Source organism: Cavia porcellus, unplaced genomic scaffold (assembly GCF_034190915.1).
Source record: "Cavia porcellus strain 051 isolate PalLab524CR breed Dunkin Hartley unplaced genomic scaffold, mCavPor4.1 scaffold_7, whole genome shotgun sequence".
Lineage (NCBI taxonomy): Eukaryota > Metazoa > Chordata > Mammalia > Rodentia > Caviidae > Cavia > Cavia porcellus.
The window spans coordinates 21,316,910-21,344,491 of NW_026947490.1; the positions used below are offsets into that span (position 1 = coordinate 21,316,910).

Consider the following 27,582-nt stretch of genomic DNA (forward strand, 5'->3'; position numbering starts at 1 on the left):
CCCTCTTAATTATCCTGAACAGCTTTCATTTATTCCACTTTAACCTATTGTCTCATTTTCAACTCTTGGAAGCAGCTGAAATGTGTGTGATGTCTTTTCCTGCCTCATCCCCTGTTTCTCCTGACCTAAGACCCTAGAAGCAGAAAAAAGTAAGTCTCCATCCCTTGATCAAACTCAGAGGTAGTTTCATGCTTTCACATCATCTAAGTCCACAGGTAACCTTCCTTTCTGGGGCTTCTCCCTGCAACCTAAATATTCCTCCTCACACCACAGCCAGGGCCAGGCCCTTCAGGTCTCCCTCCACCCTGCCCTCCCCTGGGCTTCACAGCCCTCCCTGCGGGGGGCTCCTTCATCTACTTCCTACTGCTTCCCTGAACTCCTGGCTGCCATGTCCAAATGCAGTCTACACAACTCCTGTAAACTGGCTCCCCTCGGCTCACTCCTTTCTCTGAGTGACTCCCCCAAAGTCTCCCAGCCCTGCTCTGTGGTCCTCACATTCAACACAGCATCTCCCCAAACCACGTCGATTCTAAGGTCTCTCAGCTGTGTCATTCTCTCCATTCCCACAACCTAACTGCACCAGGCTTTCAGAACTGTGGGAGAACTGGGCTTCTTTCCCCAGCCTTTCCACAGAAGTCTTCCTACATACCGCTGCCCCGTTACCTTCCTAAAAGCTGGTTCACTTCCTACTGAAGCTTCGACCTTGGCCTGTAAGTTCAGATCTCTTTAATCTTTCCTACTTCCCTCTCTACCACTCCCTAGTATAATCCCTCCACTCTAGTTCCATCTGTCTCCTACAAATCCCTGCTTGGCCTAAAGATTAATGCTGTTATAGATTGATATGAAACAGTGATGGCAAAACCATACCACAAGAGTTTTTTTTTTTTTAAGCAAAAGATATTAACACATTAGTTGATTTTTCTGAATTAAAAACATTCAGCTTTAACTGCAGTGTTGGTGCTTTGTAATACATAACAGAAGTGATCTTGGGGTAGTGGGTAGACACTCATCTATAAGGCATTTGCTACCACTGACCTAAAATGTCCCCAAAAAGCACAGGTGTTCAGTGAAGAGTAGGGCTTTTGGAAACGTAATTGGATCATGAAGACTCCGACTTCATGTGGATCAGGATATAGATAAGTTCGGAAGCTGAGTGGGTTCGCTAGGGGAGGTGTGAATTGGATACACCAGGTCATTAGGAGCATGGCTTTGAACATTACATGTGGTCCTGGCTCCTTCCTTTCTGTCTCCGTCATTCTTTCTCTTTCTGGCTGCAGTGAGAGGAGCAGCTCTTCCCTGCCACACCCCTCCATTTCTGCCTTTCTGCTTCCAGCCAGCTGTTAGGAAATGCCTACGAAACTGTGGCCTGAAGCACAGGTGACATTGAGAAAAACAACATGTAGCTGGAAGAACATTCAGGGTGATGGTGTGAGATAAGTAATCTATCCTGCCAGTCACAGAGAGGTACTCAAGGAGAAATGGATGGCAAGTGGCTAAACTTGAAAAGACTGACAGTAGCTGTGTTGCAAGGTGGCGAATAACTAGTGCTCTCATATATTGCTGCTGGAAATAAAAGTGGGACAACCACGCTACAGAACAGGTTGGGAGGTCACTGTGCCCTCTCTGGCTTCAGTGGCCTGCTGTCACCCTGGAGCATATTTCTCTTCCTACCTTTAGCAAATGTAAACCTCGTTTTTAAAAAGTGTGACAGTTTCCTTATAAAGTTAAAAGATACACATCTATAATCTCACAATCCCATTTTTACATATACAAGAGAAATGAAAACATATATCCAAATGAAGTCATATCTGAATGTTTATAGCACCATTATTCATAAACAAATAATAGAAATAATCCAAGTATCTACTGACAGATGAATGAATAAACTAATTGTGGTGTGGACACAGCATAGAACACTAACCTGCTTGAAAGGGTTTAAATTACTTGCTAAACAGAATAGATGAATCTTGCTTGGTCCAGGAGTTTAAGGCCCCCAAGGCAGCACAGCAGGACTCCATCTAAAAAGGACTTGAAAATGTCATTTGTAAAGCAGGCCAGACACAATAGGAGCTGTACCATATGATATCATTGAAATGAAGACCAAGAATAAGCAATTCTAATTAGTGGTGCTAAAAATTCCCCAGGGTTTGCTGTGGAAGTTGACTCTATAGGTGCTCAAAGGAATTTGGGGGCCATGGAAGCATTCCACATCACAATTCATGTGGTGATTCCATAGGATTATACAGTTACCAGTAATCATATTGTGAAGACGGCAGTTACCGCTCCATGCCGCTGTGTCCCCACCTGGTCTTTCCCAGTGCACACACCCCTGCTGTCTCTCTGTGTATCCAAGGGTCCCCTTCTTTACAAGAGTACTAGTGAGGTGCCTTATTTAACTTACCACCCCTCATCTCCAAAGATAGTCATATTCTGAGGTAGCAGGGGTTAGAGTTTCAACATGAGAATTTGAACACACATTCATGACAGAACTCAGTTCATGACTACTCAGCCTGTTACAAAAACAAAGGGCAGTTGGGGCTGGGGATTTAGCTCAGCAGCATAAGCGCCTGACTTGCAAGGAGGTAGTCATGAGTTCGATCCCCGGTACCAATAAAAACGAAAAAGACCAAAAAAAAAAAAAAAATGGGTAGTTATGGAGAGCAATAACTCCTCGCCTATAAATGTCTGAAAAAAAAAAAAAAAATATATATATATATATATCAAGCCTTTAGCAATGCTCATAGGCACTGATAGTAGCTACCACTTAACATTAAAAGTTCTCTGAGGTTGAAAGCCATCTTGAGAAATTAAACAAAATCAGCCAGGTAAAAACAAAACAAAATCAGCCAAGAAAAAAATGAAAATGAAACAATAAATCTGATGCTGACAAAAGAAAAAAGATAGCAAATACAAATAGGGCCAAGGATGTAGATCAGTGTGAAAGCCCTCAGTTTAATCCTTAGTACTGCAGGGAGTGGGGAAAAAACAGCCAGAACTTTTTATAGATTTCCAGTGATTTATTCATTCAGCAAACGTTTATTAAAGACTTAACATACAACAAATACTAAGTGTTGAAGAGAATAAGAAGAGATCCTAGATTCAAATGATTCTATTATTTAAAAAAGAAAAAGGAAGAAAGGACAAAGACAGGAACCAAAGAGGAAGGAAGAAAAGGAAAAGGGAAGGAAGGACAATATGAAATAACTGCAGCAATTTGATCACTGACTGGATATTTCACGATTTAAGAACTGATTGTGTGATAATGGTGCTGTGTTTATGCTTTCCACAGGGCCCCTCCATTTTAAGAGTACAACTCAAACAGTCTGGTGAGTAAGATTTGTTACCAAAAAGTCCAGACTTCCAGAGGGTTTACAAGTCAGCAGGCAGAGTGCATGACACAAGATTGGACCAAAATGATCACTGTCGAATTTGGGGGATGAGTGCTTATAAATGTGTTCTATTACAAGCTCTATTCTTATAGTTATGTTAAATTTTCCAAAAAAAAATAAATAACTCCTGGTCTCTAGAAGCTCACAGCACAAGGAGGCAAGCATTCCAGTAATTAGAGCATGATGGAGTTAAAATACACACAAAGTGCCAGGCGAGCTTCAAGGAGAGAGAAGGAGCCAGAGGAGATGTCACAGAGCAGGCCTCCTTGGACGTCCCCCTTTAAAGACAAGTGACAAGCAGAGGGGAAGCAGCAGCACCTCTGCTCCCTCTGGGGCTCACTCAAGGCCACAGGCGGGGACCTCAGGAGGGCTCTGTGCGATGCCTCTGCACCTCAGATGTTTCACTGTAGGACAGGGACAGGGACCACTGTCATATATGCTTCATCAGGTTGGAGTCACCGGTCAGGAACTTAATCTACGTGAAAGGGCTGAGGAGACCCTGAGTGACTCCACAATAAATGTTAACCACTGGAAACGGTCGCTGTATCCTGGCCCACTGGACAGTACCACAGTACCACAGAAATCTCAACTAATTTCCATTTGCTATGTCTCTCCTTCTCGTTTTCTTGCTAGACTGCAAACTTGTAGAGATCGTATCTTATTTATCTCTGTATCCCCAGGACCTAGAGTAAGGTGAGGCCCATTAGGGCCTTGACCAAGCGACTCCTCTTCCAGGTGGTAGGGAAGGATGCTGATGTCCCCTAACACTACTCCCCCTTTACCTCCCCACGTTACACCCTCCATCCATGCAATCCTTGGGGTTCCATCAGCTTCCTCCCTTGCCTGTGCCTTCTCCCTGACTCAGTACCAGAGACACTCATTCACTCATGGTGCTTTGTGCTCCCCTCCCTGGCAGGGGTCCTAACACGTCCTTCCTCCCTCCTCCCTGTCTAAACAACCTCTGCATCGCTTAATCTGTAACTTAGGGAGGCTGAATTTCCAGATCATGGGCCTCAAACCCTTTTGTGAGAAACAGAAATCTCTGGAAATGACAAAAGCAGGAAAGATGGTGAGCAGAGCATGCAGCCTCTACATGTGGGGGGGGGGATCCTACTGTCGCATTTGTACAATCAGCTAACACCTCACTCCAGAGCTTTGGGAGTTCAGAAATGGCTGGGGGGGGGGGTGAGTAAGGGCACCGCTTTCTATGAATGATTGCTTTACAAACGTCCAGGTTTCTTTTCCTCTATCAGATGTCCTCGTGTCCCCCAAGAGTGATTCAGACAGAAAGAGATTATAAAGATCAAAACCCTGAGAACAGAGCAAATACAAAACGGCGGACAGCTAGAGACGATAAAGACAAAACAGAAAGAGTGGACTCTGGGTACAACGTGCCCTCTGCCCTGAACCTCAGTCTGCGGCTGGAAGCTGATCCTGCTTTTCCCAAAGAGTGGGGGATTACGGGTAGATCATTAACTGACGGCTCAGGAGCAAAGAAAGAATGGAGATCTAAGAAGGACCTCTTTTCCTGCCCCTTCTGCCCAGGACTCCTCTGAGAGACAGTTCAAGGCTGTACACTCAGCCCAGCTTCCAGGCTTCCTTATTGTGGAAGGGGTGGGGGAGGGGCTTCAAAGCAGAAAAAGGGACAATGACAGAGCACAGAAAAGGGCCGCTAGCTCGCTGGCTCCCGCAGTTAAAGGTCAAGGCCTTGCGCAGCTGGCCAGGCTCCCTTCAGCCCCTGGGCTGTGTGTAGCCTGAGCCTTGCCCCATACTTGGAGCACCACCAAAATGGTGTTTTCCCTGCTTGAGGCCACAGCGAGAAAGAAAAGAACTAGGAACAGAAAGGTCAGTAAATACCGAGGAGGAAGAAGAGGCACCTTGAAATACTGAACTGTGATGACAAGCGAAACTGGCTTTCTTAGAGACCTCAAACTGGTTTTGAAAGTAACTCTACAGAGTAAACAGCCAACATATGTTGAGTATTGTCACCCTTTGAAATAAGTACATGTTTATTCCCAGGACAACTACTTTTGGGGTGCCCATATTTATCCGGATATGACCTATTTATGAAAGGAACTCTATACCCATGACTTTCATTATTGATTCATTCATGACCAAGAAACAGTGCAGCTCTCCCGAAGGGAGCTTTCCTGTGAGACTCCACCGGCCAGCCCTGCTTGGTGCAAGGGAGTAGGGGTGGGGTGGAGATGGGTAGAAACAGACACTGAATTGTTCCACTTCCATTTAAATCTAAGTTTTACTGCCCTTACTACTCAACATGGGAGAATTAGGCTTTGCTCATTCATGGTTACTGTCCATCAGGCAGAGAAACTTGATTAATGCCAATTCTTTAAAGAACCAGCTCTGTAACCTGGACATGGTAGCACACACCTGGAATCCCAGCCCTTTCGAGGCTGAGGTAGGAGGGTCACCGTGGGTTTGACAGCAACCCAGGCTACATAGTGAGTTCATGGTCAGCCTGAACTACGGAGAAAGAGTGTTTCAAAAAAAACAGTTATAAAATTGCTTATAATTAAATTAGCAAATTAAGAGCAGGAAGTAGCCAGACATAGTAATCCCAGCACTCTGGGAGGTGGAAGGAGGAGGATAAAAAGTTCAAGCCCAGCCTGGGCAAATTAGCAACTTTACAAAGCCTTGTCTCAAAAAAATTTTTAAAAACATTTTAAAGGGTCTAGGGACATAACTCAGTGCAAAGGCCCTGGGTTTAATCTCCTGCTCTGGGGAAAGAAAAAAAAGCAAAAAGTATTTCGTGTTTGTGAGATTATTCTCTAAAATTGAGCAGTCTCTGTTACTAAGAACCATAGCTCCCAGACTCAGGAGACTGAAGCAGGAGAATTGCTGTGAGTTCAAGGCCAGCCTGGGCTATATAGTGAAACACTGTCTGAAAAAAAGAAAGAAAGAAAGAAAGAAAGAAAGAAAGAAAAAAAGAAAGAAAGAAAGAAAGAAAGAAAGAAAGAAAGAAAGAAAGATAGAAAGAAAGAAAGAAAGAAGGAAAGAAAGAAAGAAAGAAAGAAAAAGAAAGAAAGAAAGAGAAGGAAAGAAAGAAAGAGAAAGAGAGAGAGAAAGAAAGAAAGAAAGAAAAAGAAAGAAACTTAAGACCTCAGCACAGTACAGAGAATATACACTCGAGAGAAAAGGAACATACTTCAATCAAACTACATGGTGAGTGTTTAATTTTTTTTAATTTATTACACTGAGAAACATATTGCCATTAATCCCCTTCACTTCAAACATACTTATCATTCATGCCACTTTCTGAAGCGGTTCTGGAAGTCTTCTCTCATGAGGGTCTTTACAAGATAAATTAAAAAAAGAAAAAGAAACAGCAAACGCTGCTTCCAAGTGTCACCCGAAAGGCGGCAGGATCATAAAACCATTACGGTATCCTCATTCGCCTTCTTCTTCTGATCTGGTACCATGTGACCTCCGGCTCTTCCCAAAGTCAAAGGTAAACATTTTGAATCCATTCTGGCTATGGAGACAGCCACCACAGGAAGATACTCCCAGAAGAGGACTCCTGGGACTAGTTCCAAAACAGCAAGAGTGAGGGGGTGAAAGCAAGGGGGAGCATTTTGGAGTCAGGGTGAGTGGCAATGGCCATTGACACTGAGGGATGGAAACAGCAGACAAGAGGGCAAAGGAAACTGAAAGGAAATGCCCGGGGAGGCAGGAGAGAAGCCCGCAGACCAGGGACAGAGCAGCCACCCTGGGGCGGAGCAGCGGCACAGTGTCAGGTGCTCTGTGACAGTCTGTGCAACAAGAGTTACAAGGGCTGGCTGCACAACAGAGGGAAGAAACCCCCTCTGGGTGCTGAGGAGCAGGTGGGAGGTAGGCAGGTGAGACAGTGACCGCAAACTCTCCTAAGGAGTTGGTCTATAAACAGGAAAAGAGTGACATGATGGGAGCCAGTAGAAGCAGACTTCAGGAAACGGACAATTTTAATATGAGATAGATTTAAATACATTAAAATATTTAAATAGATGCAGGAGATCATAGTTTCTGTGACAGCCATGATCTTACTTCTAAACACACCCCTCCTTCTTACAAGAAGTCTAGAAGGAAAGATCTATAGGAAAACATGTTACGGGCAAGACATTTAAGGCCAAGCTGGACATGATGGTGCATGCCTATAGCCTCAGCATTTGGGAGGCTGAGGCAGGGAGAGTGGTGTAACTTCAAGGCCAGCCCGGAATACATAGCAAAACTCTGTCTCAAAAAGCAAAACAAGGGGCTGGAGGTTTAGCTCAGTGGCATAAGCACCCGCCTTGCAAGCAGGTGGTCGTGAGTTCAATCCCCGGTACCGATAAAAATGAAAAAGACAAAAAAAAAAAAAAAAAAAGCAAAACAAAACAAAGAAAGCTATCTGAAACCAGATCAGCCAGCTTTATTGCAGTCCTGACTAACCAACATCTCCTCACACGGGGCACTTCTACACCTCCATTAGAATCTGCTCTCTTATCCGGGCTTTTCTCTACTTGTAGCTACATAGCATGTTAAACCTACTGACTTTCTTACCATCGTTTAAACAGCCTACATTCTTCTTTCAATACGACAGGTACCTGCTAAGTTATAGAAACCCAGTGGAGACGTACAGTTGTTGTGGTTTCTCGTATCAGCACGAGAATGTCCCTCGTTGCTTCCGTGACTGTGCCTTTGGTTATTGTTTTCATTCTAGAGGAACCCGTGGTTTCAGAGATGGAAAAGGGAACCATCCATCAAAGCAGTAAACACATAGGGTGCCGACACAAGGGCTCCCCAGGGGAGCTCTCTCGCCTGCACTTTGGACAGTTACTCTAAAGTATCACCCTGCTTCCTGACACTTTATTAAGGTGCTTTGATTTTTTTTTTTTTCTGGTGCCGGAAATTGAACTCACGACCTTGTGCTTGCCAGACAGGCGCTGTGCCGCTGAGCCATATCGCCAGCCTCTACTTTGTACTTCATCCAGCTCATTTAGCAAATGATTCCGAGAACCTCAAGAGCTTTCAACTCTACACTAATTGCTCATCCTGGTAAACTGTGTTCCCGTCATCTCCGAGCTGTGATTACCTTACTAACTGGAGTGCTCTGATGAGGCAGGGCTGGGGAGAAGATGCAAAAGCAGGGAAAATCAAGGCCTAACTGAACAAGGCATGTCTCAGCTAGATGTCACAGTGGAAGGCTAAAGTCCCACGGGCCTGAAAGTTGGAAAGCGGGGAAAGCAAAGGTCAGATAAAAAAGGGTTCAGGAGATGAAAAGGTAAACATAACTTTTACAGTGTGCCTCACTGGAATGCAGAAGCAGGAATAGTAGGTGACAGTCTCTTCCTGTCTCTGGAATATTTCTAAAATCCAGAACCTGAGTTTTTAATCAGGGTTCTTGAGAGAAACAGAACCAATAGAGAGTGGTGTGTTTATATAGAAGAGATGTGTTGCAAGGAATTGTCTCACCTGATCATGGGGGCTAGTGAGTCTCAAAGTCTTTTCAGGGTGAGTCAGCAACTAGAGACCCCGGAGGGCCAGGGATGTAGTTCCAGTCTGAAGGTCAGCAGGCTCAAGATGCAGGAAGAGATCTGTTTTGGTTTCAGTCCAAAGGCAGGGGAAAAAAAGAACAATACAGATCTCAGTTCAAAGGCAGTCAGGCAGGAGAAACTCTCTTACTTGGGGAAGACTTGATTATTGTTCTGTTCAAGCCTTCAACTGATTGGATGAGGCCCACTCATGTGAAACATTGCATTCTTTACTCAGTGTTACACATTTCAATGTGATTGTCATCCAAAACTACCCTCATACAAATACCCAGAATAATGTTTGACCACAAAGCTGGACACCCCATGGGCGACTCAAGATAACATATATAATAACAATTGCATTAACTTAGTAATAAAGTTGAGCCAGATCTTTCAACATTTATAAGACCCTGTGCTAGATATGAGAAACTATAGAATATTCATATCTAAATTATGTATGATTCCTTCCTTTTACCTAGACTAAGAATGATAATCCATATGCAGTAGTAGCTGTTACGTTTATGTCTAGATGTCCCCCAAAGTGTCATGCAGTCGTAGATGGGGCTCCTTCAGAGGTGACTGAATCTAGAGTATGCAATGCTGGGATTAATGGCATGTGATTACTAAATCAGTCCACTGGTTTGGCACTGCCCCAATCCCAGTAGCCTAGATAGAGTATAAGAGGGGCAGAAAGATATTGTTACGGTCCCTTCTTGCTTTTATCACCTTGTGAGCACCATGAACTGTTTTGCTTCTGCAATGCCCCTCTGCCATGAAAATATGTCTTGGAGCCAAGGGATTATGGACTGAAACCTCTACAAACAGTCCCCCCGCTTTAACTCTGGGTGTTGGGAATTTTGTCTCAGCAATAAGAGAAAAATAACTAGGTTGCTAGGAATTAGCATTAAATACCACACAGGGAACCACAAATTTAACTATTTGGAGTACAGAGATCATTTCTTCCACAGGGCTTCATGGACAGAGTAGCATGTCATCAGGGAATGGATGGATGATAATAATGGCATAAGACAGAAGGATATTCCTAATGAAGAAAAGAATTTAAAAGACAAAAAAAAAGGAAAATACAGGATATCATGAAGCTTAACTGCTGTTTAAAGTGTTAAAAGCATATTAGAGTGATACATGCATACCCATATTCACAGCAGCACAATTCACAACAGATAAATCTTAGAAGTGGCCTATGATAAGCAGATAAAGAAAATGAGAAGCAGGGCATGGTGGTGCAGTCCTGTAATTCTAGCACTCAGGAAGCCGAGGCAGAAGGAACGTTGCAAGTTCGAGACCAGCCTTGCCTACAAAGTGAGCCCCAAGTGAGCCTGAACTGCAGAGAGACCCTGTCTCAAAAAGACAAGAAAAGAAAAGGTGGTATTTACATACAATGAAATACTACTCCGCCATACAGAAGGACAGACTTGATACATTGGTAGGAAAATGAATACACCTAAACTTGTTAAGTGAAAATTAGACACTTATATGAGAATGCTAAATACAAATGAAGAGCAAAAAAAAAGGTTAGATAATAGAAAATAGGGAGATACTTCTCAAATAGGAGGAGGATCAAGAGGTGGAGGGTGAAGGAGGGAAGGGAAGGCAAAGGGATGAAAATGGGACTAAGATGTGTCATTCACATGCACCAACTCAACACAAGGATTGAAAACATTATGCACCACAGACCTGTACCTAGCAAAGGAAGGAGCGCTCCTCCTTGGACCGGCGGAAGGAGCCAGCAGTGTTCAGGGAACCTGTGCACAGTGCGCAGTGCGTCAGGGCTGTGAAGATGGATGGGCTCCTCCTCTGGCTCTGTGGCAATAAAGAAGAAACAGCAGGCTGTGGTTAGATTTCTGGAAACCAGCAGGATAGCGTGTAAGGAGGTGGACATCGCAATGTCAGACGAACAGGGGAGACGGATGTACAGAAACATCCCCCTTGAAAAGACGCCTGCTCGGGGAAGCCACTGCCACCTCAGATATTACTGGAGACCGATATTGTGGGGATTCTGACAGCTTTTTTGAATCAGAGGAGAGCAGCACAGTATTTTCGTTCTTTAGGCCTGAAACCAAGGATGGCATCAAACGCCTAGAGGGGAAAAGTGGAGGGTGACTTACATGCATTTGGAACAACACCTCCCGGTACTCAGCACACAGCTACTTACCGGATGCATCACTGTGACAAAAGCTCCGTGCTCTGTCTGTCACTTCACTTCCATGGCAACGGTGTCTTGGAAGATGTGGGTGTAATGGCGTTGCATGATTGCTTTAAACCGAATCAGGATTTTGGGGATTTTTTTCTTATTTTCATATTGCCCTCCAGTGACCTCACGTGAAAGTACTGTTACCCATTGTAGGGATGCTTCTTTTAATAGCTGATATTTAAGTAGGGGCACCGTCAGGAAGAAAATGCTGGATCTGCCTATGTTGCAGCAGGCAACAGTACTGTATAAACTCACTTCTTTGTGAGATTCCTGAACTGCGACCTTGACATCACCTGCCAGGCTAGTAGAATCTGAAGGAGAAAGGAAAAAAGCAATAATGATTGGAAAAGACCACTGAAGATTTTTGCTGCCGAGCCACACTGCTTTATAACTGCATTTGTTCTAAACTTTACTTTTTTATTGGAAACTCCTATCCCCGTGAATCCTGTAAACTCCTACACATTTCCAGAAGTCATTGCTGTGATATAAAATCATTGCCACCAAGTTACAGAAATGAAAATAATTGCTATTTTGGAAAGAAAAAAAGGAAGGAGATCAAGAGATAGAGGGAAGACAGAAGGGAAAGGAGGATTTAAAAAAGGAATTCAAGTGTATTAGGCACATGTACCAACTCCACATAAGAAATGTAAACATGATGTACCACAAACATGTACTGAGAAAAAAGATTTTCAGTGTCTGAGAAGGAATAGAGTCATTTGTATAATAGTGAGTAGAAAAAATAATCCAGAAAGCCCTGATTCCCCCAACGGGCCTTTCTAAGAACCCACAAACTACTTGGCATGGGGCACACATCTGTAATCCAGCATTCTGGGAGGCTGAGGCAGGAGGACTGCAAATTTGAGCTCACTTTGGGAAACTTACTAACTTAGCAATGTTTTGCCTCAAAATGAAAAATAAAAAATAGCTAAGGATGTAACTCAGGGCAATGTAACTGGGTTCAGTGTCCAGTACTGCAAAAAAAGAAAATAAAAGTGGGGGGGGGGGACCATACAAACTGTAGCCAGAACTTCTCTGAAACTATTTCAATTGAAGTAGTAAATATTTCCAAAATATAACTTTACTTCTCATTTTTCTAACTTCTCCTAGCTTCTAAACGTCTTCTCCTTCTCAGGCCTAAGATATGCCCATAACTCTGTTAGGCTACAAATTTAAAAGATTGCTGAGGGGTGATCTGAGCACCTCACCAACTTTATGTCAAGTCCAAAACAATGGATTTCCAACTCAGGAAGCAAATATCTATCATTACCTACTACACGTCATGCACTACTATAGATTCAGGGAATACAAAAACAAGTAAAAATACATTTCCTGCCATAAAGGAATCTACTGTCAGCCAGGCATGATGGCACATACTTATAATCTCAGCACTCAGGAGGTTGAGGCAGGAGGATCGTCATGAGTTCAAGTCCAGTGTGGGCTACTTACTGAGTTCAAAACCAGCCTGTACTACACAGTGAGACTCTGATTCAAAAAAATAAAATAAAATAAAACGATGGTTAACACTACCTCCCTCACAAGACTATGAGGTGATTTTTGGGTTTTGTCTTTGTTTTGGTTTTGGTTTTGTTTTTGGAAATACTGGAAATTGAACACACAGCTTTTGTACTAAGCTACATGCCCAATCCTTTTCAAAAAAATTTTTGAAAAATTCACTAGGTCCCTAAATTGTCCAAGCTGGACACGAACTTGTGACCCTCTCCTGACCTGGTCTCCCACAGCACTGGGATTATAGGATGCACCACAACTGCCAGCTGACAACAAGCTTCCCACAGGCCACCATGTGTTTATTCCCATTCATTCACTCGCTTGGTCCCTTAATATAGTGCTTAGCAGTTAGGAAGCCAGAAGCTTATTAAGTGGCTAATGAATGAATCGTAACAAACATTTATTAAAATCCGTATGTGACACACATACAAAAGCTTTCAGTATAATCAATATTTATTGCATGCCTATGGTATAAGTACAATCTTGCCAGATACTAAAAAATCAAAAATCAGAAAGCAAAACAAAGTTTCTATCTTTACACTGTTTTCAGAGGAGTGTGGGAAATTAGATCTGTACTCAGATAAAGAGCAAGGCACAGGGCCCAGGATATAACACCTGCCTGGCAAGCGCAAGGTTGTGAGTTCGATTCCTGGTATCAAAAGGAAAAAAAAAAAAAAACCACAAGGCCCAGTGACAACGTAACTGGCACTGTTGAGGTCCCGGGCCCGGGCAATGTTCTGATCATGGCAGAGTGGGCCCAGCAGCGCTGGAAGCTTCAGATTCAAGAGCAGCCAAAGTCCATCTTTGACCAACACATTGTCCTCCGCTAATGGGAATCGAATTCAAAATGACTAGAAAGAAACGAGGCCAACAACTGGAAAGAACTGACCAAGTTTGCTGGATTTTTGTTTTAATACCCTGTTGCTTTAACTGACTTTTCTTGGAAGACTCACAAATGGAAGCAAAAACATGCTTAGCATTTTTTTTTCTTGTTGATGTATTCATAGAGGCATTTTTAAAAAGCACACATCTCGTCACCCTTTCTCACTTTTATTAATAAAATGAAATCTGCCTGTAAATTATCTTGAAGTCTTTTTCCTGGAACAAGCACTTTTCTTTTCAGTTTAACCTGATTTTCAAGATGATTTTCGGCGGGGGGGGGGGTGTTTGTGGGAGAAGGGAGGGACAGAGGGAAAGTGCTTGATACAAATTTTCTCCTGTCACTCTACTAAACCAACTTTTGTAAATAGACCTTACTCTCTATTTTCAAATTTCGTTAATATTTTCCAGTGCAGCCAGCCTCAGCATAGTGCTGAGTTACCCAGATGACTTTTGCACTGCCGGTATTAACTAGGCATCTGTGCCCTATGACTGGATTCCATGGTAAATTGAATCTGAAATGCCTGGGGGCTCATCATGCAGACTCTTTGCATATACTGCCATGTCTGACATAATGCATCCTAGAACAAATAAGCTATTTAGTAGTTTTCTCTAATGACTCGGTGTGTATGATCTTCCTCATCTTCTTTTAGGACAAATTCTAAGGGCTTGGACACTTGCAAGCAGGAAATTGTCTTTCAAATCCAAGTCTGCCTAGCTTGATGACATACACGTGTGGGTCAGCATTTCTAGTCGTGCTAGGAAGCAGCTGTTTGAGCTCTACTGTGTACAGCTTTGAATGAGAACAGGGTTCTGGATGCCTGTCTCTAAAAAGCATAACAGTTATTGGAGCCAGGCATGGTTGTGCATGCCTATAATCCCAGCACTCTGCAGGCTGAGGCAGGAGGATCACAAGTTCAGACTAGTCTGGGCTACATAGTGAGTTCAAGGCCAGCCTGAACTGCATAGAGAGATCTGATTCAAAAAAAAAAAACACAGTTATTGGATAACTGGCATTTTTTTCTCTGACCTCTTTAGATGTAACATTAAAAATAATTTTTAAGGTAGGGGAAACAAAGATCATTATGTATACACAAAATGTATCGATAAACTTAATTAATTTTAAAAAAATAGTAATTTGTTAAACAAAAAATAGTACAAAGGGCCAAGGATGACTAAAGCTACATTACCCAGTTCCTAGCTTGCTCATCCCACCAGCATAGTTACACTGGTCTAGATAAGGAGAGTCATCTCCACTTAGTTCAGCCAGGATGACTGTTCCCAATAACAGCTGACAACCAGAATGAGAGAAGAAAAACTACAAATGAATTTTGTAAAGAGATAGAACTTTTTAATAACTGCAGCCTAACCAGAGGATTCTCCATGGGTAACCATGTCCTGAGGTCTGAACTTCCTCAAACTACACATCTGGTTCCTCGGACCCTTAGTTTATTCCCAATGAGTTTGGCCTAATTCACTTTTCACACCCATTCTCTACACCCTGGGCAATGTTTGTAAACTCAGCAGGTCCTTTTTTCAAAAAAAATTTTAATACTTTTTTTATTTTTTATTTTTATTTTTTGGAGGTCGGGATTAAACCCAGAGCCTTATGCATGCTAGGCAATCACTCCACCACTGAGCTGTCCTTTCAGCACCCCTAACCCAGTCCGGAGCTATTGACCACTGGAGAGGGGGCCATTCTTCTAGCCCCTGATTCTGCAGCAGCTCTACACGGAAACCGACTTAATTTTGAGACCCTGAAATTTCTCCCACTGACTGAAATTCACCTTTTCTCCTTTTTCTTGTCTTGTCTCTTTCTTCTTTCCTTCTTTTTTCTATTTTAAAATGAAAAAAGAAAAAACAATCATACAAAATTTCAAAACAAAATAATGAGGTTAACACTATTAACTATATGTTGCATAATTTTATCTTGAAAGTAGTTGTTCAGATTATAAGATATAGCCATGAAAGATGATCAATCAAATAATGTTTGATGAACTGAGATTAGTAGTATAGTTATCTATCTCATATATATATATATATATATATATATATATATATAATCTTGTCCCTTCTTTCTTTTCTCCCTTTCCCTTATCCCAGTTATTCTTTCCTTTGGAGCAGATTCTTTTCCTTTCAACTTCCTCAATATCTACTATACATTTTGGGTCTTATTTACTCTTTCAGTTTTTTACACTAGGGAGACATTACAATATTTACACATGTGAGTCTGATTTATTTCACCTATAAGTATAGTCTCAAGTTGCATCCTTTACTTATAAAAGCCTCAAGTTTATACCTCTTTATAACTGAGTAGTACTCCATGGTATAAAAATACCACATCTTTTTTTTTATCCATTCCTCAGTTGATGGGCATCTGCTTTGTTTCCAAGATTTAACTATTACAAATTGTGCTGCTATAAACATGGGTGCACATACATCAATGTGGTATGATGTTTTCAGTTCTTCTGGAAAAGTAACCAGAAGGAGAATAGCTGGATTGAATGGGACCTCCAATCCTCATTTTTTGAGGAATCTCCACACTAATTTCCACAGTGGTTGTACCAGTCTACACTGTGTGTGTGTGTGTGTGTGTGTGTGTGTGTGTGTGTGTGTGCGCGCGCGTGCATGTGCTGGAGATCAAACCCAGGGCCTGTGCATGCTAGACAAGCACTCTGTCATTAAATTATTCACTCAACTCCACACTGAAGGTCTTATTTCTTTTTGATTTTACTTTTCTGGAATATCCACTGCATCTTTGACTGATCTTTGTCAAATATAGTTCTACCCTTAAGGATATCTTCTCACTTTTTACCAAAGGCAACATCTGAACCAATCTCCTACAACAGATCCCATCGTCCCTACATGTTCCTCCCAATCACATTGGCCAAAACTGAGGAAAACAACTTCATTTTCCATGTCAAAATCCCTTATCCATCTCCTTTACCAGGGAGAATACAAATCATGATGATGAGTAAGCAAAGACTTGGCAAATATATTGTGGACACCTCATTGACCAAATTTTCTATTTGTTTTCAGAAATAAGCCTAGGGAAAAAATTAAAAATGCAAAATACACTTGATGCAAAACAATATTTACAAGAGGAAAACATGGAAACAATCCGGATGTCCAATGATAAGAAAATTATTGAATCTTCTACTACAAGTTGAACATCACTAAAACTGGAAATCTGAAATATTCCAAAGTGCAAACTTTTCGAGTGTCCTTAGGATGTCAAAGTAGAAAATTACATCAGGCTGGGGATATAGCCCAGCAGCCAGTGCCTGCCTGGTAAGCATGAGGTCCTGAGTTCAATTCCTAGTTCAAAAAAAGAAAGAAAATTTTATACCTGACCTCATGTGGCAGACTGAAGTCAAAACTTTGGTGCACAGCGTCCTCTATGCACAGAGGGAGAGCACAGCCCGGTGTCGTCTTGGCGCGGCAACCACTCAGAAGTCTTTTTTCTGATCCTACACATCTGCTCATGGGCTGAGTCTGCTCTTTTCTAAAGGAGACAGAGCTGTGAATCCATCTATCCAGCTTTTTGTCAGGGTGTCATATGAAATAGAGTTGGAAAAACAGAAGTTGGCTGGAGCTAGAGCTCAGTGGTAGAGTGCTTTACCTAGTGTGTGCTAGGACCTGGGCGCCATATGCATTATCACACACACAAAAGAACTGGATTTATTTCAACAAGAAAGGAAAACCTGTGAATCTCTGATTTATGGTACTAGTTCTGGGAGAACATAGTGGCTAGATAACAGCAGTTACGAAGGCTCTCTGAGATACCCCGCTTAGAATCCAGGAATGGGGCAGTGAAAGGAGTCTTAAGCATGGGGAGATATACCCTGCCAAAACAGGAATGATCTAAGCTGAGAGAAACCAACTGGAAATGCAATCCCGGTGCTATAACCGGAACAGATAAAATCTCAGCACATAAGCTAGAACCCGCACCTCTGGAAATCATGATTTGAATTCCCCTGCTGCCGTGGGTGTGTCCAAATCAGCACGGCAGAGGGAGAGACGCATGAAAGCTCTGAGAGCGAGAATCGGTGAATGGAGTTGAGAGCAGGACTGGCAGGGAGCCCTGCATTGACCTGCGGTGAGTGAGTGGAACGGGGACCCTTCCATAGAGTAGGAGGCTCCAGCAAAGGACATTCTGGGACTGGGCAGACTAGCTGGAACAGGACGCTGCAGTAACTTTAGTCACATATTCCCCTGTCAAGCGGGATTGGTGCGGAGTGCTTGGCCTGGTGACACCACTGACTAAGACCCAGTAGGCTAGCCCAAACCAGGTCCCAGTGCCTGGTGGTACACCCTAGCAGTGAAGCCTTCGGTAGGTTGACTTGGAGGGACAGGCCCAGTATAGGCTTCCCAGGTCTGTGTCTCCCTAGTACACTGCAGTGGGCGGGAACACCTAGCTGGCAGATTCAAACAAACTGTAACTGACAACGAAAAAAACTGGGCCTCCTATATACGCTTGTATGGAAGGAACAAAAAGTATGGGAAGAGGGAGCCACAAGAAAGGGTCCTCAGTCCCCAATTCTGAGAACACTGATCCAGGAAAGGTAAGTGCAAAGGAGGACAGAAAACATGCAATATCAGACATGGCACCAATAGACATAAAGAGATATCTCCGGAGCCTCATAGACAAGTTCAAAAGAAGTATTTAAAGAAATAAAGCAAGATATAAGTAGAACAGTTAGAGAAATGCTAAATACCACCCAAGAAAAAACAGATGGTGGAATGGAAGAACAGAAAAAAAGGGGAGATTGTTTGATGGAGAAAATAGAGAAAACAGAATACATGAAGCAGGTTCAAAGAGATTACCAGGAAACTAAAAACTCTATTGAAAGCTGGCATAACAGCTTGAAAGAAACTAAGGATAGGTTATCTGAACTGAGGACAGATTTGTAATGTGGGAGCATGAAATGAAAAACTTCTTAAAAATAACAAGAAAACAAACAGCAATAATACAAAGGCTAGAAGATGATAAGACGATCTATAACTTAAGAATTAAGAACATAAAAGAAGAAGTAGAGACACAAACAAATGGACTATAAAAGCTATTCACAGAAATAATCCAGGAGAATTTCCCTAATTTAGCAAAAGGTAAAGATACTCAGATGTATGAGGCATACAGGACCCCAGCCACCTACAACCCAAACAGAGCTACACCCAGGCATATAATAATCAAAATTCCAGAAATCCAATATAAGAAAAGAATATTAAAAGCCATCAGAGATAAGAAACAGATCACTTACAAGGGAACACCCATCAGAATTACAGCAGGCTTCTCGGCACAAACTATCAAATCACAAAGAGCATGGGGGGAAATAATTCAAGCTTTGAAAGATAATAACCTCCAGCCAAGATTGATATATCCTGCACAACTGTTCCTAGAAATTGATGGAAAAACAAGGTGCTTCCAGGATAAAGAGGAACTAGGGGAATTTGCAACCACCAATTCAACTCTACAGAGAATACTGCATATATTCTAAAAAAGGAAAATACCAACATTCCAGAAACAGTGGCAGAGAGGCCACAATGAATGGAGCAGAAAGCAAAATGAAGAAGGCAAACTGACAACAAATGACAGAAAAAGATCTCAACAGAAATGAGGCAGAGAAGGTTGGATGGTAGGAACAGCCATTTTGGAGAAAACAAGACATCATAATAGCTAGTGCTGATTTAGTATCATCTTGTTTTGAAGTCCCATCAAGCTTTTATTCTTGTGTCTCCATCAGTCTTAACATGTTGTATCTTATTGGATTTTATCATATGTGATAATATAAACAAAAACTTTTATAGCCAAGGAGATTATACAGAAACCATTGTTCCTTTTCTGATAGTTGGTTCTAAATACCCTGTAATACTGTCATTCTCTTGAATGGTTTTACATTGTCTTGATATGTTTGGTGCTACAGTGTATGAAGTTAAACTCAAAGATTTCAAGGAAAGAGACACTATGGTAACTACTTCTATGTCAGGATATCTTGTGTTGAAACACTATTTTGTTTAAATTGTTATGCTTTGACCTGCGCTGTTTTGTTGTTATGCCCTCTTTTATCTCAATCTCCTTTTTTTAAGTATTTATTTTTCTATTTGTATCCTTTTTTATTTATTTGTATCTTTTTAATTAAGGGAAAAATAAATGAAAAATAGCAGGATATATTATAGTAACCCACTTTGATGTCCTATTAACTTGATTTGAAACCCTGTATTGCCCTCACTATTTTGTTTTGACTGATTTTCCCCTATTCTGCTTTGCTTGATAGTACCAAGTTCGAAAGTATAGGCAAAACTGTGAAGACAATAAGATTCATTATGACGCCCATTCCAGTTAACTATTATCTTCTTTTAAAGTCCTGTAATGTCTCCAGTGTTTTGGTTTTATTCTTTACTGTTTTGTTCAATTTTATTATAACTGATGATATAGGCAATTCTTTTTAAGATAGCAAGAGGCAGTATGGTAACCATTGTTGATCACCTTGTATTTTGTTTTTATATTATTATGTCCATCCTTTTGATTCGACTGACTCTGTTCTGTTATGTCACATTTGGTTTTACTCTCTTCAAAAAAAAATAATAAGAACTGTGGGAGTAATAAAACCCAAAATGTGTAATTGTCAATGTACAAAAGAAAAGAAAAGAAAGTACTCTAAAGGATATAACTGCATGTATATTTAAGTGTATAAGATAGATAACCATATTACTGAGTTTTGTTGGATCATTGAACAGAACTGTTTGCAGTCTCACTGTTAGAATGTCTACTTTATAAGCTTTAATTTTGTAACTTGAACAACTATTTCTAAGATGACAATATATGATCTATTAACTAGTGATTTCCTACTGTTTATTCTTTCTGAAATTCTATATAGCTTGTACCCTTTTTTGGTTTTTTTTTTCTTTTTCTCCTTAAATAAAATTTAAAAAAAAAAACTTTGGTGCACAACACAGTTTGTTCAGAATAACCTTCCTCTCAGAAACCTCCACCTCGGCCTTTTCTACACATACCCAGCTTCCCCCACACAAGCATGCTTATCAATAAAATGGCCAGACATGGTGGTACACACCTGTAATCTCAGTACTTGGGAGGTTGAGGCAAGAGGATTTCTGTAAAGTCAAGGTCAGACTGGACTACATAGTGAATTCAAGACCAGCTTGAACTATATAGACCCTGTCTTAAACAAGGAGAAATAAAATGACACTTCTTCAGGCCTAACACAGTAACAGCAGGTACCCAATAGTACTCCTAAATGAGGGTTTTCACTTATTCTCTGATGTGTAAAGATATTACTGAAAATGTCAGAAAAAAGGTCTGCAGGTACTCCCATGGGTGACAGCAAGAGAACAAAGAGGAATTGTTTATGTTAACTTATATCACAGAAGATTAAGCAGCTGAAGAAACTGGACAGTGTTTAAGTGTTAAATCTCTTAACACAGGGTGTGGTCAGAGGAACTGCCATATGTGATGTGAATAAAAAGAAGGACAAACTGTTGAAATGCTGTGTCTAAAGGGATGAGCAGAAGTGTTATGGCTTATGTCTAGAGGTCCCCCCCAACCTCATGCAGCCTCAGAGGGGGCTTTTTCAGAGGTGGCTGGATCTATTGCACAATGCTGGGACTAAGGATGTGTGATTGCTAAATCATTTCAGTGATTTCTTCGGCATTTCTCTAACCTCAGTAGCCTAGATAGAGCACAAAAGGGGCAGAAAGATGCTGTTAAGGCCCTGTTAGTCGCTTTTGCTACCCTGTGGGCACCATGAATGGGATGCCCTTCTGCCAAGCCATCCTGCCATAGAGTCAGCCAACTACAGACTGAAACCTCAGCAAATCTAAATCAACTAAATAAACCTTTCTCCCTTTAACTTTGGGTGTCAGGAATATTGTCTCAGCAACAAGAGGAAAGTAACTAAGAAGTTAATGCAAAATTGAAAAACACAGCAAAAAGCTAAAAATAAAGACCTCACTTGTGTGTTGAGTGGATCCATCAGCAATGATACTCTGACCATGAACAAGCAAAGATCTATCATGATGAGCTGAAATTCAAGGGAATTGTGAATATTTAATAGGATGATTGCAAAAATTTAAGAAAACATGACAACCAACAAAGATTTGTAGTGACAAAGCATCTGCTGATTATGAGGCAGCAGAGAAATTCATGGACAGGTTTGCCAATGTCATTGGTGATGAAAACCTGACACCAGAATGAGTCTAGAATGACAGATGCAATATCACCAGTTGGGCATTTTTGTCCCAGAAAGACACTGACTGCAACTAGAGAGACACTGACCACAGGAATCAACTCATTTCCTGCTTGCCAGAGTATAATTTGGGGGTTAAGGTCCTTAACCCTTAACCTTTAACCTCAAAGATTATCACAAAATATCTAGCTTCTATTTCTATTTTCTTTTTTTTTTTATTTTAAAGAGGGTAAAACTAAACAGAACAAAGCAGATCAGAAGAAAATAATGTGACACAGATTTCCAAGCAAGACAATGGGAGATCTACAGTGCCTACCATATCTTGTTTTCTTCTAAATAGTTGTCTATATCTTCACACAAAATGAATTCATACAAAACAAAATATAAAATAATCAGAACAGAGTAATGAAGGCATTATAGGCCTTCAAAATCAGACAATAGGAAAATCAACAATGGCTGCCACAATGTTTCTTATTCTCTTCAAAATAGCTGTTCATACCTTCATGTATGTTGAAATTAAACAATACAAAACAGACTAAAACCACTGTGAACAAAGAATAGAAGCATTATTGGATTCACATTATGATGATACAAAATTAGCAATGGATACCATAATGTGTTTTTCTTCAAAATAGCTGTTCATTTCATCATACATAATATAATTGATTCTCATAAACTGTTTAGGAGAAGTTCGAGGCATGTATACAAGCTTCTACATGTATACCTATCCTTTCTGCATTAGAGGGAAAAACAAAACAAATTACTAGAAAAACAAGAAACAAAAAAGGAAAACAAGTAACAATAGCAAAGAGCCCAAAACAATGATGATACAGGCCTTCAAAACGAGGTGGTAGGAACATAACTAAAGGTATTATTTTATACAGTGATCTTCAAGAGTTCCTTAGATCACCAGATGCAAACATGCACAACTGTTCCAGTGCTACGAGTGTTAACTGTTTTGTTCCAAGAACTTATAGAATTTGTAGCACAATCAACTTAGCTATCCTGTGTTTATACAAATTTAGATATTTTTCTTTTCCCTTCCTTTTTCTTTTTCCTCTTTTTTTTACCCTTTCACCAGATTTATTGAGGATTTTGTGTCTTAGATATTCTTAGCATTTCTTTTTTTTTTTTTTTTTTGTCTTTTTCGTTTTTATCGGTACCAGGGATCAAACTCACAACTGCCTGCTTGCAAGGCAGGCGCTTATGCCGCTGAGCTAAATCCCCAGCCCCATTTCTTAGCATTTCTTACGCTAGAGAGACAATATGATATTTACACATGTGAGTTTGTTTCACCTATGAGTTTGGTATTAAGTTGCATCCAAGTACTTATAAATATCTCAACGTGATCATTTCTTATAGCTGAGTAGCACTCCATTGTATAAAAAATCACATATTTTTTATCCATTTCTCAGTTGACAGGCAGTTATGTTTTTTTCCAAGATCTGGCTATTACAAATTGTGCTGCTATATATCACTGTGATGTGATGTTTTCCATTCTTTTGGGAATATACCCAGACATAAAATAGCTGGGTCAAATGGGACTTTCAATCCCAGTTTTTTGAAGAACCTCCAGACTGACCTCCACAGTGGTTGCACCAGTCTACACTCCCACCAACAGTGCAGAAGAGTTCCCTTTTTCTTCACAGCCTCTCCAACATTTGTTGTTAGTAGATTTCTTGATCCTGGCCATTCTTTCTGGAATGAGATAGAATCTCAGTGTGGTTTTAACTTGTATTTCTCTAATGATCAGTGATGCTGATCATTTTTTGATGTATTTATTTGCCATTCGTATTTCTTCATCTGAGAACTGTGTCTTCAACGCAGATGCCCATTTTTGGATTGGGTCTTTGAATTTCAGGGAACTTATTTTTTTAAATTCTTTATATGCTCTAGAAAGATGACTTATGTCTGAGGGGCAGTTGACTAAGATTTTTTCAAACTTCTTGAGTTTCCTTTTTACTCTGTTAGAGATTTCTTTTGACGTGCAAAAACTTTTTAATAAGACAAGATCCCAGTTATTGATTCTGGGAAGTATTTCCTATGTGATTTGATTTTTGTTCAAGAATTCTCTGCCTATCCCTATGTCTTCAAGATTTCTACCTAATTTGTCTTCCAGCAGATTTAGTGTGTATGTGTTAATATATAGCCATTTTGACTTCTGTCTAGTATGTTGTGATAGGCATGGGTCTAGTAGGTATGTCATCTGCAAATAATGATAATTTAACTTCTTCTTTTCCTATCCTTACTCCTTTTATTTCTCTCTCTTGTTTCATTGCTCTGGCTAGTATTTCCAGCACTATATTTAATAGGATAAATGTTGATAATGGACATTTTTGTCTTGTTCCTGATTTTAGGGTAAATGCTTTCAGTTTGGGGCTATTTAACATGATGCTGGCTATTGGTTTGTCATAGATGGTTTTTGTAAGATTGAGGTAAAGACCATCTATTCCAATTTTCTGTAAGATTCTTACCATGAATGAGTGTTGGACCTTATCAAAAGCTTTTCCTGCATCTATGGAAATGATCATGTGCTTATTTTGGCTTTATTGATATGGCAGATTACATTTATTGATTTGCATGTATTGAACCATCCCTGCATTCCTGTGATGAATCTTACTTGGTCATAGTATATAATCTTCTTGATGATTACTGCATTCTGCTTGCCAGTATTTTATTGAGAATTGTTGCATCTATGTTCATTAGGGAGATTGGCCTGTAGTTCTCTTTTTTGCTTGGATCTTTCTCTGGTTTTGATATTAGAATAATACTTGCTTCCAGGAATGAGTTAGGAAGAATTGCTTCCCTTTCAGTTTCATTGAGTGGTTTGAGGAGTATTGGAATTAAATCTTCTTTGATTTGGGCTACCGAGTGAGTTCAAGGAGACTGACCTGCATTGTGAGACTTGTCTCAGAAAAAAAAAGTTCCAAGAGGTGTTTTTATATCTTATTTTCACATTGAAAACTAGTCTCAAGGAGTGTTCATGTAGAGTTAAATGAATGCCAGCAGTGAGCTGTAGTTTATTTTTTTCAAGTAAGAACTGGGTTAAAGACACCAAAGACAAAATAACTATGCTGGGGTATGCCAGTCCTGCAAGCAAATGTTAGTGTAAACTCTCTGTGACAGGCAAAAGCTTGTGTCCTTTTTTAAAAGAATTAATTTCTTACTGTTCTGCTAACCAAAATCCATGGATCACCAAGAACTTCTCTGATTGCCACTGGTATTGCAGGGAACTTTCATTATTCTTTGACAACTTCAGTGTTTTGCTCATTCTATAGTTAAAATTCTCATCAAAACTAATGTTTAAAACATGTTCTTTCCCCTAACGCAACTTCACTAACTCAGCCATGTAACCACAACATCCTTAGATCAATAAAGAATAAACATGAAAGCACTTCCTCAAGCGGCAGCTAGAGCACCACCAAAGAGGCTATGCGAGCTGTTTTCCAGACCTGAACACAGCTCTACAGGTGTGGAGCCGCTGGCCTGCACTTAGGCTCGGCAATGACGACACACAGGTGGTAACTTTGAAGGGTTTCCTGCAGCCAGATGAGGCTGACAAGAAGCATGTGACTCTACCCTCCCGTCTCCTGGGACAGCGAGGGGGGTGTGATTTTGCCAACAGCTGTCATGGCCCTCCTTCACTTTCATTCACTCATCCTCTGCACCCTCCTTGCCAACATGGAATGGGGCAACTTGCCTCAATGTCCTCCCTGTTACTTAGAGGCCACTCTCCTCAGGGCTGCTCTGACAGGAGGTGCAGTCCCCGTCAGCTTAGTCCCCTCCCCAGCTCCAAATGCTCTACATGCTCCCACTACTTTGAAGAAATGGCCAAGATTAGGGAGGGAAGGAGCTCAATCCATTGTTAACACCCCTACCCTCGCCCACCCCAGTGAACAGCGATGGATGTAGGCAGGCCTCCTAAAGATTCCCTGGTTTGTGCTCCACCGTTTTTCTGGGAGACCACAGCTATCAAAGGCCCCCCATCTCCTCAAAATTGCACTGAGCGGCTGTCATAGCAGCCGACATCATCTGGGATGCTCCACACCCCCACCACCAGACAATTTGAGTTTCAAATGAGAAGAAGAAATGAGTTTGGACCAATCAGTAGACTAGGATCTTGAGTTTAGACTGTATGGGCCAATCAGCAGGGTCAAGTCTGGGCCAATCACAGGCCTGCTCTGGCTGTGGAAGAAGCACTTCTCTTACACTCCTCAGAGGGCTCCCTTTGGTGTACACACCCACCCTGGGTTGCCATATTCAAACAGATCCTTGCTCAGAGAATCCTGTAAATCTGCTCATACTTTATTTCTCAAGTAGCATGGGCTTGAAGGTCCTGTAAATCTACTCAAGATATCTTGAGTAGGCTGAGCAGAGTAGTCCCTTTAAAAGAAAGACCTGCAGGAGACCAAGAAATAGAGGGAGGGAATAAAAGGGTGGGAGAAGAGGGCTTGAAAAATTAGGATGTGTTACGTGTGTGGACCAACTGCCCATGATGAATGTAGTCATCAGCAAAATTGTGCTAATTTTTAAAAATAGATTTAAAATTAAAAGAAAGAGCTGTAAACACTAATGGTTGGTAGCCTTAAAGAGATCCAGAGACCAGCAGCCAGCAAAGATTAGCAACAGAGGCCAGCAACTGGCTGCATCAGCTGACAGTATTTGGCACTAACTGGGATCAGGGCCACTAGCAGACTGCACGTTGTCATGATTTCTATCTGATTCAAACACAAGAACCACCAAGTGGCAACAGAGTGAAGAGCTGTCAGATTTCCTTACATAGGCTGGAAAAAAGCACCACTGTCTGTCAGGAAGCTGGAAGAGGTGGATATTGAAGACGTTTTTAACATCAGTAACAAGGCTTCTGGACTGGGCCATAGCTCAGTGATACAGCACCTGCCTCGTATGCATGAGGCAATGGGTTCAATTCTCAACACTGCCAATAATAAGAAGAATAACAATAACAATGGCTCTATACAGTAAAAGATAAATGATAGGAGACAGGAAGACAGATCTTTTGAGAATGGGAAGGGGATCGAGAGGTGGAGGCGGGCCAGGGATATCGCTAAATGTACAACACCTGTATGGCAAGAGCAAGGTGCTGAGTTTGATTCCTAGCACAAAAAAAAAAAAAAAAAAAAAAGACCTGTGAGCAAGCCGGTGTGCAGGCTGGGAGAGAAGAACACCCCTCCACACCCCCATAAGCAACTACCTGATTCACAGGAACTATATTATTTAACTAACTTTGCAAGCCTAAAGCCAGAAGTCTGAGCAACTATGTAGAGGACAACAATATGCAATATAGCAACTACTGCAGATTGCCTACTGCCAAAAAAAGAGGGGGAAAGAAGGACACAAAGAATAAGATGTGTTATGTGCCAACTCCCCACAATGAATGTAATCATTATGTACAGTATACAAAACTAATAAAAATTAAAACTAAAAAAAGTTTTAAAGGAGCCAATAGCTGGATGTGACAGTACATCCCTGGAATTCCAGCACTTGGGAGGCTGAGACAGGAGAATCACCATGAGTTCAAGGCCAGCCTAAACTAGATAGTGAGATCATGGTGATGTACACCTGTAGTTCTAGTACCAGGAGTCTGATGTAAGAGGATCACCATGAGCTCAAAAGCAGCCTGGGCTATATCGTGGGCTCAAGACAAGTCTGCCATACATAGTGGGACCCTATCTCAAAAAGAAAAAAAGTAAGCTATGGACAAAATAAATAACAATCACCTTAGCTTTTCTTTCCCCATCAACTGAATATTGGTCCAGATTGATCAATCTCCAGATTTGTCATGTTTTTTTCCTGAAGGTTGCTGGCCCAAGACCAGTTTTTCATTTCTGGGGAAAAGTTCAGTCATCCATGATTCTCTTAATTGG

The 27,582-nt window shown here is 41.1% G+C and overlaps 1 long non-coding RNA gene across 1 annotated transcript; it reads right to left on the bottom strand.

Annotated features, from left to right (window-relative positions):
- Nucleotides 1-6,573: 6,573 nt before the first annotated feature.
- On the bottom strand, nucleotides 6,574-24,323 carry LOC134476859 (uncharacterized). The gene is made up of 7 exons (XR_010048642.1): nucleotides 23,280-24,323; nucleotides 16,848-16,998; nucleotides 15,281-15,328; nucleotides 11,070-11,419; nucleotides 10,592-10,717; nucleotides 8,838-8,959; nucleotides 6,574-8,585 (listed from the first exon to the last, which is right to left on the bottom strand). It is a non-coding gene; the product is annotated as an uncharacterized LOC134476859 (long non-coding RNA).
- Nucleotides 24,324-27,582: the final 3,259 nt, after the last annotated feature.